Source organism: Pinus tabuliformis, chromosome 2_2 (genome assembly GCF_031772625.1).
Source record: "Pinus tabuliformis cultivar Carrire ecotype Pingquan chromosome 2_2, CPIR1, whole genome shotgun sequence".
In the NCBI taxonomy this organism is placed as follows: Eukaryota; Viridiplantae; Streptophyta; class Pinopsida; order Pinales; family Pinaceae; genus Pinus; species Pinus tabuliformis.
This window is the reverse complement of record NC_142300.1, coordinates 477,044,724-477,055,874: the sequence shown is the minus strand read 5'-3', so window position 1 is coordinate 477,055,874 and position 11,151 is coordinate 477,044,724. Positions and strand designations below refer to the sequence as shown.

At 36.9% G+C, this 11,151-nt stretch overlaps 1 pseudogene across 1 annotated transcript; it reads left to right on the top strand.

Annotated features, from left to right (window-relative positions):
* Window positions 1-9,713: 9,713 nt before the first annotated feature.
* On the top strand, window positions 9,714-10,394 carry LOC149193410 (uncharacterized; annotated as a pseudogene). The gene is made up of 2 exons (XR_016254948.1): window positions 9,714-9,857; window positions 9,952-10,394. The product of XR_016254948.1 is annotated as an uncharacterized LOC149193410 (transcript).
* Window positions 10,395-11,151: the final 757 nt, after the last annotated feature.

Sequence of the window (11,151 nt, the reverse complement as noted above, 5' to 3'; positions counted from 1 at the left end):
AAAAATAACATTGAAACAATGATACAAATGCAAATACTTCAAGAAAGACTTGATTGGACCCCTACTAGCCATGACAAACATTTTGACAAACATGTCACAAATATGCATTCTACAGGTCATAACATATCTATCTGAGCATAGGGGTCCCATAATTATTTGAAAATCGCTAAGAAGCATTGATGCCTTATCACATTAGCTGCATTATCATCTATTATGTCATATATTCATTGTCCATCATTTACAAATAAAAATATGATGAGTTCCATACATCATCACTGTCATAAATCATACTCATAACCAACATATAAATAAAAAAAAATAAGGATACAACAACCATAGAATCCACATATAAACCAGTACATTTACACATGAAATACCAAGGATAAGGAAATCATATTAAGGAATGCAAAAGCCAACCAAGTTTAGGACTTCCACGAACCACTCGACTATAGATTGGCTAAACCAAATCTTTCTTTCATCCAATCACCCTCGTGCCATATTCCAAGCATGAATGTGGGATTCATAACCAAAGAAAACCAAATAAGCATGGATGCCACTAGATTTGTCCACCTACACCGTAAGGAATTTTAGTGTCTCCTAGTCTTTAGGCTTTATTGCAATCCATAGCCCGATTCAAGGATTGCTAGGCCATAATCGACACACCAATCTCTAGACTTTACCATATATCCCGCCATTCATCGGCCAAGGATTCCTAGGCCCACTGAGGCAGCATAAAATCCAGCTTTACCACAAACCACCATCCGGTTGAAGCGTTACTAGGCCAATACTTTACCGCAATCCACAGTCTCGTTAAGGGATCACTAGACCATGTTTTCTTCCTTTTAGAGATCCACCTCACTCAGTTTCAAATCCATCCAATGATACAACTCAACCAAAGCATGAGAACCCCATCACACCATGGCTATTGGAAAATGGAAAGGCTCAACACTGCCGCACCTAGGAAAACCCATTCCCATGACAGCCAGAGAATCATGAACACACATGCATAACCATGCATGCTAAATCTAGCAAGGAAATCATACATGCAAATTGATACTTGCAAATAATCTCGTTGTAGCTTCTTGAACCTGCTCTTCCTTTCTTGATCTTTTCTTCCCCTTGCCTTCTTTATGTTCCTTGATCCAATGTTGAAGTGCTCCAAGAGAACTCTAAGTGTCCAAGAGTGTGTGAGAGAGAGAATAGTTAGAGAGCTCCAAAAATGAATGACAAAAGTCTGAATCAAAAGCTACCAACTGATCCTCATAAGCCTTTTTATCAATGAGACCTATAATTTATTCATTTTTCCATTATTTTCCTTAATTTCTAACCCGTGACCTTTCACCTCCCTTTTCTCTTATTTTCCATTATTTTCATAAATAAAATGCCAATTAATGCCTCATGCATTTCCAAAGCCTTTGCAATTGCCATTGCCAATTTCCTTAGCCATAATAAACCAAATGAACAACCACACTAGGATGTTTTTTCCCAACATTCAACTTGGAATAAGTGTCCCATAACCATGGTTATTGTTTTTCTTTTATTAACTTCTATTACATTGAATTTTCATCAAGGTTGTTACACTAGATGAAAGTACAGATCATAGCTTAGAGAAACATATTTTGGTTTATGCCACATGTTTAAACTCAAAACAATTGGAGCCTCCAATTTCATAGCTTTTAAAGCTCATAAATGTTTGTGATGGAAGAGGGAAAACAACTTATGATGCAATCAAACATTTAATGGAATCAAGGGGTATTTTAAATGAAAGATTGATAGGAGTTTCCACAGATGGTGCTTCTTCAATGGTTGGTAATGAAAATGGTTTTATTACTTTCTTGAAGAATGATGTACCTCCTATTGTAGGTTTTCATTGCATTGCTCATGGTGAAGCTTTAGCCACTTCAAATGCTTCAAAAAGAATACCTGATTTTTTTTTTTGACAATTTAGCAAATAAGGTGTATTCTTGGGTGAAAAATTCTAGGAAAATAAATACTCCACTTATTGCTCTACACGAACTTATGTAACTTGAAACTCTTCAAGATCTTCAAACTCATGGATTTAGATGGCTTTCAAGGGGACAATTCATTGAAAGACTCGATATACTTATGCCTCCCATATTAACATTGTGGAAAAATGAAATAAAATACTCATGGTATGATAAGGTAGGGATTGATTCAGTACAATTTTGTTTACATATGCTTGTAGATATAATGTGTGAATTAGACAAGTTCAAAAAGAAATTCCAAGAAGAGTACGTTGATGTCACCTCTTTAGGGGCAACCATAGATGTCACTGTAAACACTTTCAAAAGGTGGTTTTTAAGAAGTGACACATTTGAAGATGACACATGTTATTTATCTAAATGTTTAGGTGCCTCTAAATTTGGATTTCTAGAAATTTGTGACAAGGAGGGGCTTGTTCACAGGCATGAATTACGATTTGTAGCAATTCCACATGCATATGGTGATTGTGTTGATATACAAAAACAATCATGGAAAACTTGTATTGAAGATTCAGTTGAGAGTTACAAACAACTTGCAAAAGATTATGTTCAAACTCTTGTAGAGAGTTTGAATGAAAGATTCCCTAATCTTACATTTTTAAACTTAGCAAGGTTGTTTATCCCTTGCCATTATTTCGAGGGTGTTCATGGAAAAGAAATAAATTCAAAGCATTGGCTCGAAAAAAAAATCAACACTTACAACGTCCTTATTGTGAAAGTGAAGAAAACAAAACAACATTTGATTTTGAAGTTTGTTTGAAAGAGTTGCATCCATTTGTTGACACTCTTTGTGTTAACTATGAGGGATCATCCATGAAAGTTTCTTGGGGGATTCTTTTATGTTACAGGGTTGCATACAAATTTTCCTAACATGTCAAAGTTATGACAAACAATACTTACTATTCCTGCAAGTACAATTGCATGTGAGAGAAGATTTTCAGGACATATCATAATAAAGGATGGTCGAAGAACAAAACTGTAATTAGCTGCATTGGATGCCTTGTTGCGAGTGTCCCTGATTAGGCTTGATTTGTTGATGGTGGAATGGGATAGGGTATATGTCATCTGGAAAGATGCTAAAGAAAGAAGAATCTCAAATATTTAAAGTTTTTTCTTTTATTTTTATGTTTATAATGGTGTTGTGTTTTGACAATTACCTCTTTTGGTGAAACTATCCAAAATTTAGTTCATTTACATGATGATATTGAATGCAATTTTTGAACATTTACATAACTCATGCACAATATGTTTTTTGTTTGAATCATATTTCACAAATATTGTTGTTTTAATGGGATTGGCATTGAAGTGACTTAAATGGAAAACAAGGTATGTGTATTTCAATTTCTATTAAGTTGAATTTTATTATCTAATTTAGTTGCAACAATATATACATTCACTATTTTCATGTAGAGAAATTATGAACATAATTTGCAGAAGTTAGAAGAAATGCTTGAACTAACATTATTTTGATTATTATGAATGGAAATAAGCTAAATATTAGACTTTTAACTTATTTTCCAGTGATGTTTTCCAATCAAATCTAATTAAAATCTGGCCAAAATTTATGAAACCCAAATGTTGAGCTAACAAATTTTCAAAATATGGGTGCTTGGGGGTTCTTGATGATGTTGAATCCATTTATATATTGAAAAATGCATTTCAAATAACACAAAATTGAGATTTTGACAATTTTTACTCACCAAATTCTAGTAATAAAATGCAAAGCCAAAAAGACTAATAGTTAGTCAATTCCTGATGAATGCATTTCTAGAATAAAAAGTGATGAATTTTCATTAATTATGCTTTTATATGAAAAATATTAGGTAGTATAAAAATAAATATTAAAATTCATGTGAAAGGAAATTTAAAAATAAAACCGTCATAAAAAAAATTCATTGATGGGTAGGGGACTCATCAAATTTTACCCCTTATATGAATCCTTCTCTTTTAGATATATTCTACCTCTCAAATTTTTCTTGACACTGTATTTTCTTTGCACGTTCTGTTGGAAATAATACTAGGGGGGGTGGGTGAATCAGTATTAAAAGATAAATAATTTATCATTTCCCAAACAGATTTGCATACGCTACTTCTGTGAAGTGAACTAGCGTGTACATGCTACTGTGATTAGTGAAACCAGCGTATACCCAGAGAACTTGTGATTTAGTTAATTTATCATGTGTTGATATATAACCAGTGCATCAGTAACTTATTAAACAGTGCAGTAAAAATAGAATAAACCATCACACATAAGCAACACACATGAACACCGAGATTTAAGATGGAAACCCAATATGGGTGAAAACCACCTACTGATGTCATCTCTGTCTTCTTTTAATAATAAGAAAATATGTTTAATATCTTGTACTGGTGCAGACTCATACCATTACGTAGGCACCCACCTGTAGAAGGCTACAACCTTCTCTCATTTTCCAACTTCTATTGGAAGGGAGCTACAACCCCCTAGCTCTTGTACTAGCCAATGTGTTTACTAGTATGTAGGCGCCGACCTACAGAAGGTTATGACCTTCTCTCTTCCTCCAGGGACCACGTTTCATAAATTTTTAGACTAGATGCTCCTGGTACACAACAATACACATGAAGGCCTCGTTTCATCAAATTTTCATACTGGACCCATCAGAAACTTTGAAACTCAAACTGCATCAACCAACAATCAGATCATTGTCACTAGAACACTGTGCTAAACCCAAAAACCTGCATCATCATTCAGAACCAACTGCAACCTCAAAAATCATGCATCAGAATGTATACGCTACTTTACTGAACCCAACCTACATGTATACGCTACTTCCTTTAATCAAACTTGCATATACCTTCAAAACTACTGAAATATAAAACTTCTGAATTAAGTCTGTACCAACCAGCAATATATTGAACATCTACTGTCAATTTACAGAGCCTTACATAGGAAGTAGCAGAGATCACCCTTCTCACTTATACAATCAATCAATTAGATATCAAACTCCTTATGCATTCAGTTTTACATTTAGATCTAAGAAGAATTCATTGACAGACAACAGTAAAACAACAATACTCATCAAATAGATTAGTCATCTCTGAACAACATACTTTTCTTTTGCATCCAGTACTTGGAAGAGACGAACCAGCATGTATACGCAACTTCACCAAAGCGACCCAGTGTACAGATATGCAAATATTAACTCATAACTTCGCTGTTATTCCGAACTTCAGACAAACCCAGATCATGACATTCAAAGAATAAAATAGGTGCACACAATTAGATCTGGCCAAACCAATATCCGATCATTCAATGATAAGTCATTTCAGGTCTCATGATCTTGATCCAACATTGAATTCAAGGTGCACAAAATATTTTAGATCAAATCACCAACATAGCCCATGCAACATAAAATATACTTCAAATAGAAGTATTCCTTAGAGACCATTTTCACTTGCACAAAGTGGCCTTATGATCTTCTCCTCCTTATATAGTTTTAGGCCTTTCTCAATACCTCAGACCAAAACTACTTAGGACCCATGGTATTCTTGGGCGGGATCAAATAATCATTACTCCGCTCAATATTGTGGGCTAATATCATGGTATTAACCCCTGGTATTGAAACGGTTTATGAATGGTGAGAGTGCATAAATCCAGCATCTTCCTTTGTAAAAGGAAGTCCAGGTCACTACCAACAGAGTTAGTAGGAGAGGGTAGTGGTGAATTAGGTGGCGTGACATTATTCCTAAGACCCTTACCCCTATTATGGAAGTGGGAGGGTGATGGTGAAGGAACGTACGAGATATGTGAGGTGGATAGAATGTCATGGTATGGATGGGGTGTCGAAAATGGAGAAGGTATTTTCTGATAGGAGTAAGGCCTCAGAGAATGTTGAAGAATGCATGGGACAAGACTAACGAGAACCGGAAAATCAGATTTGGCAAAGGTTATTGGGGAAGATGGAACCGAAATGGGAGAAGAGCCAAAAGCACGAGGTCAGTTAGAATTAGGGCCACGTAGCATACCTGTCTATTGCCAATGTGGAGCACCATGTTACCCATTCGAACCAAGATGACCCTTTCCAGAGTCTAACATCGAGGAACCACCGTAACATTTCTGACCATGCAAATGACCTCTCGGTCGACGAGGGCACTATGCCATCAGATGTCTAGTATGGTGGTAGAACGAGCACCTGAAGGGTACCCCCTAGTAGTCCAGCGTTTGTGATAATTGGGTGTCACCCTAGTGTAGTTCAATGTGGTCCGGAAAACCCCCCCGATACTCTTTCTCAATAAGTATACTGGTGACTCTTTTATCTAGTGCCCCCAGATAGCGCGGGTCAACATAAACAAATTTTCCAATTGCATTGCCAATATCCATTAAAGCCTGCTTAGTCCATAACTCAATTGGCAAGCCAGGAAATTTTACCCAGATCAACTTGTTCTGCGACGTGTTATGAAGTGGATTATACCAATATACCATGAATGGAGAGCCAAAGAAGCTCTTTCCATTTATCCATAGGATAGCTTTGATTTTCTCCAAGTCCTCCTGACTGAGAAAATGAAAGCTATACCAGCCTTTCAACAGGAGAACAACAGTAGGCAAGTACCCAAGCATCGATTTTCATTTCTTTTCGACCCAATTATGCATCTCAGAGTCACCCATTTCAGAAAAGTACCACTTGTTGATGAGAGCCCGTTTCTAGAGGTTGGTAATACGATCAAAAATAGTAGCATTATCCAAAGCCAGTGCTAGAGGTGGGGTGATGGTTTTAATAGATTGATGCTTGGAATGTCGACCATGAATTGCATGCACGCCACCTTCTGGAATAGGAAGTGCATGAGTACCATCTAGCACCCAGTCATCCCCTAGGATAGTGTGCCATGCATTGAGGGAGTGTGGTCCACTACGACGTTTGTAGCCATATGTGCTTTTTTGAAGAGACTTAGCATCCATGGTGGCTCAGATGAGAGCCTCATTGGCATATACGTCAGATGCCAGACCCTCCATAATCCAAGTTGTAAAGAGAAAGCACAGAGATAGTACTCATAGGCCCCTCTAACTGAGTAAATGAGAAGTGCACTAAAGTAGATGGGAAAATCAGGAAAGAATGTCCTAAATTAATCACTCCGTACCTCGGGATCAGGAAAGCTTCATTCATGAGGGAGAGAGAGCATGTGGGGATTAAATCATCCAGCCCTTAAAGGATCAGGACATCACAAGAAGGTCATCCAAAATGGGAAAATGTGAAGGATACTGACACAAGGAATAATCTGCTAGATTTGAAGTGATGAGCAAGGTGTGAGATCACATGGTAAAGCATCCGGATGACGTGTGGCCATAAATGTGATGTGTTGTAAGGTGGTACATGCCACCAACCTGCCGATAATTTTGATGACAGCTAGAAAAAGCAGTGTTCTGGCAGTCAGAAAATAACCGAAGGGAGCCCAGCACCGGTGGCCCGTCGAAACCAGTAATACCAAAGAGGAAGCAAGGTAAAAATAGTAAATGGAAAGCCCACAGTCCCTCATAGCCCGTGAATTAAGACAGATGCCAGTGAAAGCAGAAACCTAACAACCAGAAATTAACCAGGGAAAGCCCAACACCAATGGATCGATGAATCAAGTAGCAAAGCCAGAGAGATGGCAAGAAAATAATAGTAAAATGGAAGACCCACAGTCCCCCACAACAACAACAACAATAACACCCAACACGTCATCCAATAGTTACAAATGCGAAAATCAAAATTCTTACATGGTCTAGAAATAATGATGGAGTTGGTCCATTGGTGCCAATGCAGGATGAAAGTGTTTAAATTCAAGAAGGAGCACAGCCCAGAAGAATTTGCAGATAAAAAATTCCCAAATGGGGTCAAAATCGGACGGCATATGGTCGAAAGAAAGGAGGTTGAAAGTGGGTGGTGAATATGCAATATATGTAAATAGCGAGAGCAAATATCAATAAAATGTGGCAGAATTCTGTCAGCACGAGTTTGAGAATTATCATGCTAATACTCGTATAAGCCCATAGAAGTATATGCCTAAACAGATATGTGCAGGCAAAGAATGGTGAAAAAACCCCAAACAATATGTCTATATGCCAATAAACCCCCTATATTGGCCTCTAGAAAAGCCTTTTGATATTAGAAAGAGCAATTAAGCCCATGGACCAGTGTAACATACCTGGCCTTAATTGAAAGAAGATAATAATAACACATTTGCAAGTAGTTATTGAAGCTGGTGCAGTATCAGGAGCAATCTATGCGAATTCCACGAGAAATATCAAGCTGTGTAAACTACTCTACGTTAGTCATTGTATTATTATTTCATTTATTGTATTGTGTGGAAGAATTTTATTCAAAATTTCATGTTGAATTAGGATAATCAATAAGAGGGTTTAAGATTGTTAAAAAATAGGCAAGCATATAATCATTAATATGGTAGAATTTTCCAGACTTTTAAAAAATAATAATTTATTACGATTTAATTATTATTTATTTTGTTTTATTTTATTAAAAATAATAATTATATTTACATAGAAGCCATTCTTTTAGGGGTCATATCCCCACTGGGCTTCATCATCTACCAAAGCCACTTAGAATTGGCCATTTGTCTTCTAATTTGGCTAACCTTTCACTATTAACTTCCCATTGTGGCAAGGTCTCACAATATAAAGAAGGCATTCACCTTGAATTTGCAATGAGATCGAGGTCATCATGCAAAGTAGAGGTTTTTGCATGAAAGGTTCCATGTTTTCATGACCTAAGGCATGACATGGCCAAACAATGCAATGGGGAAGTCTATAGATAAAGCCTCTGGAATTCATGCTAAGCAAAAGGGAGAAGAAAGTAAGGACAATGAAGACAAGTCCAAAGCTGCATTGATGAAATTCAAAGCAATTAATCATACACATGCCCATGCATCGAAGGAAGTATATGCTTCTATTTTCGATAGCTTAATACTAATTACATCTAAGAACAAAGGTGTTCCTCTAAGTTCATGAGTTGAAAAGTCATCAATATATAACCTTGTTGGACTTACTAAACAACATTCTCTTTTACTCTTCTATTTGCATTCTCTCAACTAACCACATTCACCCTTATAATTTGAACATGGAGTTGTCTATAATGCGACTTTTTGGAGATTTCGGTGACGGAATCCGGCGGAAGAAATTGAGGCTAAATCTTGATTTGTTGCAGTTAAAATGGTTTTTTAACTGCATATTTGGATTCAGCGCCCTGGAAAACCCCTGGGACGCTTTCATTGTGCAGAAACTAGCTATCAAACTTGCGATTCCAATAAATTCTTGCCGGATTTCGACCGGAAAAACCCGCCAGAAAAGCTTTCAAAAAGTCGCGTTATAGACAACTGCTTTGAACATTTAGTGAGGAAATTAGTAGAAGCCTATGCAAGATTGCCTTTATCGCTAAAGGTAATTGGGGCACTTCTTTATGGAAAAAACACATCTTAGTAGGAATACCCATTGATTAAACTTGGAAGCATACTTCCTCATGAGATAAGACAAAAACTTCAAATCCAAACTTTCAGGGGCCTCGAATCCACACTGGGGGACGGTGAGACGATACGATATTATACGCGTGTTCGTGTAAAAACAAGGGCCCGGGGCCCTCCTTTCCGCGTTTGTCGGGAGCCATGAGCGCGAAGCTTTTGGAGGAGGCCGGCAGAGCGAACGAGCCAGAAGATGTGAAGATAAGGGCGAAACCCACCTCCCCCTTCCATTATTGTTAACCGACAGAAGAATTTCTATATAAACACGCTCGCCGGATGCCTTGTGGTTCACCAAGCTCCGGGGCAGTGACACCTTTTCTCTATTGCCTACTAATTCCCTTTTCCGGGGCAGTGACGCCTTTTCAGGTTCTCTCTTTTTCTCAGTCCTGGGCTTCTGAACTTTGCATATACCCTCTTATTATTATCATCTTCTTCGTCTCCTTGCGTTGCTTTGCTGCAGGGGAATGGCGTCTTTGACTGTTCATGGCCACGGTTTGAAGTCAGAGGCGGGAACAAGATCGCCAAAGTATATGAGCATCACTTTGTCATCAGAAGATGTTGCGACGAGCGTTTCTTCTCCAAAATCGGAGCAGAAATCATGCCTCTGCTCTCCCACCACTCATGAGGGCTCCTTTCGTTGCCGCTTCATAGATCGTCGTCTGGTTATTGGGGTAAGAAACCCATCCCAACACCCAAGCCCATGCCCGCGCCCGCGGCCAATGGCGTGATACATCAGTCTGAAGAAGCTCAGTGAAATATAGCGGATGTGTTTTGTACTAGTAGCCGTATCTCTGATAACCCAACCTCTGTAAATCCTTTTCAGGATGTTGTTTGATCAAGGTAATCTGGCCATCCATGTAAATATTGATAGAAACTATAATAGCAAGGGTATGCAATTAAAGATGGTGTTGTCTAAATATTCTGGAGTTTTCGGATGGAATTCTCGACTTTTTGATTAAATTTTTGTTATTTAAAATGGTTTTTAATTATAATTTAACCTTTTGAAAAACATTTAAAACACTTAGATTATAAATATTGTGAAAAATTTATTGATCAAACTGATTCAAATAAATTTTTACCAAATTCTAAATAATTAGATTAAAAAAATATGCCAGAAAATCTTCCAAAACATACAAGTAAACTAAATCATCTTACACTTACATCAACCTATCTACTTAGTAAGCATTTAATGTGTATATGTATATACATATATATTACTTTCATAGTGCTTTTATTGGAAATACAAATATCTTTGATATTATTACTTCTATTTGGTACACGTCTTTTTCAGCGTTTGTCAAACTAAAATTATAGATTGGTGTTTGGAATCGATTTGCAGTAGACCTACCTGTGCTCTGGTCCCTTGCAGTTCGCCAAATTTAATGCATTCTTTATCTCAGATGTTTCTTATTTTCACTACAACATCTTTTGTATCTGCCATGTTCATTGATCTTCATTGCAACAACCTCTATACCCATTTCCTCCCAGCTTAGTCTAACTGATCATTTTAGTGGAAATTGGTAGCATATTATTTTTAGAAAAAATTATTTTGATGGGAATTTATTATATATCACTTTTTCCGAGTTTTTTTCTAGATTTTTATTTTATATATAATTTTTTTTTGAAATTGTAATTTTTTATTATTTAGGTTTTAACATGA